This window comes from Anthonomus grandis, chromosome 2 (assembly GCF_022605725.1).
Source record: "Anthonomus grandis grandis chromosome 2, icAntGran1.3, whole genome shotgun sequence".
Classification (NCBI taxonomy): Eukaryota; Metazoa; Arthropoda; class Insecta; order Coleoptera; family Curculionidae; genus Anthonomus; species Anthonomus grandis.
The window spans coordinates 26861071-26867795 of NC_065547.1; the positions used below are offsets into that span (position 1 = coordinate 26861071).

At 34.4% G+C, this 6725-nt stretch overlaps 1 protein-coding gene across 5 annotated transcripts in view; it reads left to right on the forward strand.

Annotated features, from left to right (window-relative positions):
- Positions 1–6725, forward strand: part of LOC126747854 (proteasomal ubiquitin receptor ADRM1 homolog) — a 421821-nt gene that overhangs the window by 32054 nt on the left and 383042 nt on the right. The window lies entirely within an intron of this gene.

Sequence of the window (6725 nt, forward strand, 5' to 3'; positions counted from 1 at the left end):
TGCGAATCAGACCATAGATTTATAGAGGTAACTTTTGATTTAAGATTCTTCTCAAAACTCTTTACTATTCTCTGAGTAAGCTTAGCTAATAGAACGATACCACACAATTCAAGTTTGGGAAGTGAAATGCTCTTACTCGGAGCAACCTTTGATTTGGATGAAATCAAATTGCATGTGACCGTGTTATCAGAGTAAATAACACGAAGGTATATGCATGCTCCATAAGCAGCTAAGCTGGCATCTGCAAAACCGTGGTATTCAACATTTTTGATAGTTTTATTGAGAAATAAATTCCGAGAAATTTTTAAACCTTGAAGAAGATATGTGTTTAATAAAATCCTTCCATTTTGATATAATAGTTTCATCTGTGATAATTGTGTCCCAATGCAACTTTTTACACCAAAGAATTTGCATCAAAATTTTTCCTTGGACAATAACAGGATTTACTTGTCCCAATGGATCAAAACATTGGGCAATAGTCGATAAAACCATTCTTTTTGTTAAGAGATCTGTCTGAGGGACTTGCGGCGTAGAGATACAAAGTACATCCTCAACTGGATACCATTTTAAACCTAATACTTTATTAAGAGTGTCATCAAAGTTCATGTTGTACTCGTGAGTAACTTTTTCAGAGACCTGACTCAAAAATTTCTGTGAATTTGAGCACCATTTGTGCAAATTAAAACCAGATATTTTAAGCATTTCAGTGAGTTCGTCATAAAGGGCCTGCAATTCACAGGACTTGTCACAACCCGCCAAAACGTCGTCCATGAAACATTGAGTCATAATCGCTTCAGAGGCTAAGGGAAACTTTTGTGAATTGATTTGAGCAATTTGATTTAACACGCGAGTGCAAACAAAGGGCGCAAAATTGGTTCCATAAGTTACCGTTGAGAGCTCTATGCAACTTAATGGATTTTTGGGATTATCTCTCCATAAAATATTTTGTAGAAATCTGTGTTCAGGGTTTATTGACACCTGACGGTACATTTTTTCAATGTCAGTAGTTAAGACATATCTAAAGGTTCTGAAACGACATAAGATGTCATACAGTTCAGGCTGAACTGTAAAACCTTTGAGTGTTACGTCATTCAAAGAATATCCTGTTGAACTTTTGGAGGAAGCGTCAAAGACGACTCGAAGCTTCGTGGTCGCGCTAGACTCACGAATGACACATAAATGAGGAATGAAATATTTGTTTTCAGATTTTGGAGTAATGAGAGTGAGAGGGATGTATTGCGCATGTCCAAGAGAGACATATTAATCAATAAATTGCTTATAACGAGAAAACAAAGAAGGGTCCTTTTGAAACCGCTTTTCAAGAAGGAAAAATCGTTTTTCGGCAATAGTGTATGAGTCACCCAATTTAAGATGCTCAGCTGGCGACTTGAGGGGGCTATCAACTTGATAGGAGCCACTTTTTAGTACTTCGGTCTTTAAAACAAATATTTCTTCTGCTTGTTTATCTTCAGGTGCAAGGGGAATATCTTCAAAAATTTTTTCAGTGTTCCAAAATTTACACAGACTGTTGTCTAAATCTAAGTTTGAAGGAGAACTGATTTCTTGAGAAAAGTTACAACGTGAGAGTTGTAACTCTGAGCGTAAATGAAGCGCTGAACAGTGTAGTGATACATTACCGGCTACTATCCAATCTAAGTGCGTGTTCAGTAGAGTAGGATAATTAGTACCTAGCTCAAAAATACCCCTGGACAAAAGAGAATAATAAACGTCAGCACCAACCAGGGTCCAGGGTCTGCAAGTTTTTAAAAAATATCACTAGGTATTTTTAACTTATCAACCTGGATTGAAACTTGGGGAAGTTGATGGGTTATTTTATCTAATACTGCACAAGATACCTTAAAATATTTATCTTGACCTACATTAGAGTAAAGAACAATATCAATCATTTTGCTTGATATAGTACTGTTTTGCGATATTCCAGATATGTGTAGTGTTTGATTATAGGGTTTGAATCCAAGTTGGTTTACTAAACGAGAGGTGATAAATGAATTCTGAGATCTATTGTCCAGTAATATTTTGGCCTGTATAGGCACATTATATTTATTGTACAAAGTCACTTGCGCGGTGGCTAGGAGAATTTGTGTATTCTTTGTGGAAAGGGCAGAGAAACTTGAGCTACAGGGTACCTGATTATCAAAAGAGGGTTGAACTGTTTGTCCATTGAGAGGTCTTTCATTTTGCATACATTGTTTCGAGAATTATTATGATGTTGGAGTCGGGGTGGATAATTATTATTGGTTTGACTATTCTGTCGAGGTGGGTATTGATTGTGTGATGTTTTTTATTACACTCAGCACATTTGTGGGTAGAACTGCAATCATTTATTGAATGTTTGGTTCCGAGGCAGTTTGGACAAAGTTTTTTCAAGTCAACAAATTTTATTTTTTCAGAATGGGGTAAGTGTATAAACTTTTGGCAAGAATAAATTCGATGACCATTGTTATTGCAAAAGGGGCATAAGAAAGTATTTATTTGGGAATGTTGTTGCTTATTCACAAAAAGAGAAACTTTATCCTGCCATAATAAATTTTCCAAAATGACACACCTTTTATTCAAAAATTCAAAAAATTCATCAAGGTTCGGCTACATTGCAATGTCTCGCTCTTGCTCGAACAGTCTACGTGTACCATAATCTATTTTCTTTTGAAGTATATAAATTAACAAACATTCGTATGCCTGAGATTCTGTTAGCTTTAAAATTTTTAATGACTCTAAATTTGTTTTACAGTTCATTAAAAATTCTCTAAGATTTTTTGAGTTACATTTAAAAAGGCTAGGAGCATCTAAGAGAGAACTAAAGTGAGCATTAACAATACATTTTAAATTCTCATACCTACTTTTTAAAATGTCAATAGCGGTAGTAAAATTTTCATTAGTTACTTGCAATGCGTGTACTAACTTTAAAGCTTCCCCTCTTAAGAAAGATTTTAAATAGAAAAAGCGCTGTACATTAGATAAATTAACATTTCGAATAATTAAAGAGTCAAACAGTTCATAGAAAGAGTGCCACTGGGCAGCGTTGCCATTAAAGGGCGCTATGGTAATATCGGGTAATTTTACACCTGCAATTCTATGTGAGGTATCCTGGGGTAAGTTTACATTTTGTAGAGTTGAAACAGACAATTTTTTAATACAATTTTCATATTGAGAAAGAGTATCATAGAATTTATTTTCAGTTTCTAGCCTATTTTCCTTATCAGCATCTTCCTCGGTAGAAGAAGCCTGAGGAAAACCCTCAATTTGGTCTTGAGCCACATTATATCTATCAGAAGGTTTTTTTAAACCTTCTTGACGAATTTGAACTTGACTAATATCAGTGATTGTATCTTGATTAATGATTATTACTTAACCAATTTATGGCTCTCGTTAGACCAGATTTGCTGTTTTTGCGCTCAGTTTTTAACTTTTCAAGAGACATTTTGTGTTAAAATATAACAAACTTACTAAAATTATTTACATAGACCTATAACCGAGAGCTAGACCTATAATTATAAGAGTGAGAATACCCCCAGGAAACACAATCTTAGTCTAAATGTCTATATGCTAAATGTATACCAGATAATATCCACTAAGAGCTAAATATGTACATGCATTTATGTATGAGTTACGTCAAAAAATAAAAATATAACTTTTTTAACAAATTTGTTAAATACGGTCCTGGTAGAGTCAGGCCAAAATTGAGATCACTTTAATTTACTTAACAGTCAACGAAAATAAAATAAAACAACGAGCACAAACACTTTAGCCACTATCAAAAGTATTTTATTTATTGTTTTTGTTTAGATAGATATTAGTGAAAAACACTCACCAGAAAGTTTGTATATACTTATCTGTCTTCTACAAACAACAGGAGCTAGCGCCATACCCATAAGTTAAATGGAATGTCGAAGGGCAGCAACCATAACATAACCAGGGCTTCATACATACAACAGTAATTATTATACTTACATATATACATACTCATCTGCGTAGCACAGCGGCGAGTCAAAACGTTGCTTCTCGGGAACAACTCAAGACAGATTTAAAAATTATAAGCAATTGCAACAATTTTCTTTCATATTATCCGGCTCGAAGAACCAAATGTTTGAGAATAAACATTACTGGGGTTGCGCTGGTTCAATGGAAGAATAAAAAGAGCGTTGAATTGCTTATAATCTAATAGTTTATATTACTGCACACAATACCGTAATTACTAATTAATTTGTGTTTCCACAACAGGTAATGTTCCTTTCCCCAAGCAGTATCAGTTCGTTTTGCAGCCCTATATGTGCAGCTAGAGGATTTTAGCGCTTTTAGAGCCTCCTGACTAAATCGCTGTAAATTTTGATGATTCTATTTTCAGGTTGCATTTGGTTAACCATTCTCGCACAGATTTCAATAACGTGTATTTTCGCTTGAAAAATTGATGTGTTAGTGCATTCCATCCAGACTTTGTTTGCCGAGACGTCATTTATGACATGGTATAGCCTGTAAGTAGTTCTTATGGCTTCCCCTGCAGGTATAAGTGTAGAGCACGTAGTAATATGGCGGCTATCAAGGTGGTTCTGATCGATCCCGTAACCAGCAAACAGGCCTGCCTTTGAAAGCTGTTAAGTTTTGCTTTGGCCTGTTGTTGTGTTGCTTTGCTCCACAACACCACAGAGCTGTAAGATATCGTAGGTCGGATGACCTGTGTGTCTAACTAATGCATCTGTTTTGGGTTCATTCCCCAGGTTTTTCTGCATTTCCTGCAACAGTTCCATAGGTACAGTTTTGCTTCCTTGATTGTCTTGTCAAGATGCAAGTTCCAGTTAAGCGACCAGTCTAAGGTTATCATAAGATATTTCACTGACGTTGCAAATTGAATGGTTTCGCCTCTAAGGATTAGAGAATAGTAACAATAGAAAAAAAGTTTCAGATTGGACACCGATTGTCGGAAGTGCGTGGTTTACAAAATACAATGTGTTGAAAATCGATTTTTCCCTTTTTATTAAAAAATAATTTTAATGAAATTTTTGGGTTTTAAATGATAGGTGGTAAAGTCACTTTTTGAGGAATTGCAGGTGATTTGACTTCTCCAGCGACGGACTTGCAGAAAAAGTGTATTTAATTTTTTGAACAAAAAATTTCTACTAACGTGTTTAAAGTACTCACTTTATACACTTCCTAGGGTTTATCGAGTTTCACTTTTTAAGCACTAGAGCGTAAAGTAATTTGGTACTTTTGATTTCTTCAGTAGTAGAAAAAATGTATGTTATACGTATATAAAACTTCCTTTTTTTATTAATGGGAATTTTCCATTTATAAAAAAAGTAAAAATCATTTTACACACTAGATACACATAAATAACTGTTTTGTACTACTTTTTACATTTTCAACAAAAAAGAGCTTTTGAATATTTGCTCTCCGACGCACCGGTTTCGAGTGGAGCCTGATTCTTAAACTTTAACAACCACATTTTATGTCAGATTCCTCGGTTAGCATCCTGAGACCGAGTGATCTTTTTTGAGGTATCTAAGATATTAGATCTAAGATAATATAAGATATAATATAAAATTATATCTAAGATATAATAAGATATCTATCTTGAGGAGGTATCTAATTTGAGAAATTGCTATGACTTCAATTGATGCAGTGAAGGCTGTTTTATGTTCTTAAGTTAAGTCATATAACTTGAATACGTTAAAAGTCTCCTTTATATAATCAATAAGTATATTTCTTCATTTGAGAGGGTGCAAAATAAGTTTTTAAAGTTCTGTGCTTCATTGCAAAACGACGATAGGCAAGTAATACTTGATCGGCCTGATCTAATTCGAGAAAAAATCGAGCGGATTTATGCCCGGCGAACAAGGCGGCCACGGAACTGTTAAATGTGTACCTATGCATGTTCCCGGAAATCTGTTCTGTACTCATGCTGAAATCAACAGTTTCTAATCGTTGCAAGCGAGAGTTGTCTAAGGATTCTTTCAATAAGTTGCGATATGCTCCGGAAGGGGATTATAAAAAAGGGGCATATTAATTAAATAAGAGGGATTTCGTTAGGTATCGTTTCAGTTTTTCTAACAGATCTTCCAGGATTTTCAGTTACATCTAATACTACATTATTTTCTTTAATGTAGGGCTTATTATTTCTTGACAATACTGGTATCTTGAATGCACCATTCTGCTTAAGATTCGAGGCCAATCGTCCCAAAATTTTTTTACTGGGTTGTTTTCTCTTTAGATAGTTATCTAAATACGTACGACCAGCTTCAATGACGTTGCTGTAACATAGGATTTAACATTACTACAAAACAATTTTAACATTTTCTCAGCACCATCATTTCACCGCCACCAAAACATTCAGAATTTAATAAAAACCCATTTTTTTCAATTTAAATATTGTAGAATCTTATTGTGTCATAGATCGTTGCATTCGTAATAAAATATGCAATATGCATATAAAAAAATAAAATTGATGATCGTTTCTCCGAAATAAAACGTCGTACGGAAAATCTATCAATGTTGTTTTGTAAAGCTTAAAAAGTATCTCGACGATATCATCAAATGTCGGTTTTTTAGGTATACCTTCTGAAGTACTCAGAATTATAAAACCTTCTAATCGGCATATTGTTAGGCTTAAAAATGCGCAACCTTTCTCTAATTTAACCATCTTCGTATCTCTTTTGTTTTCCAAGATCCCCATGGTAGACATCGTTATCTTGGACACACTGTAAATGGGATTT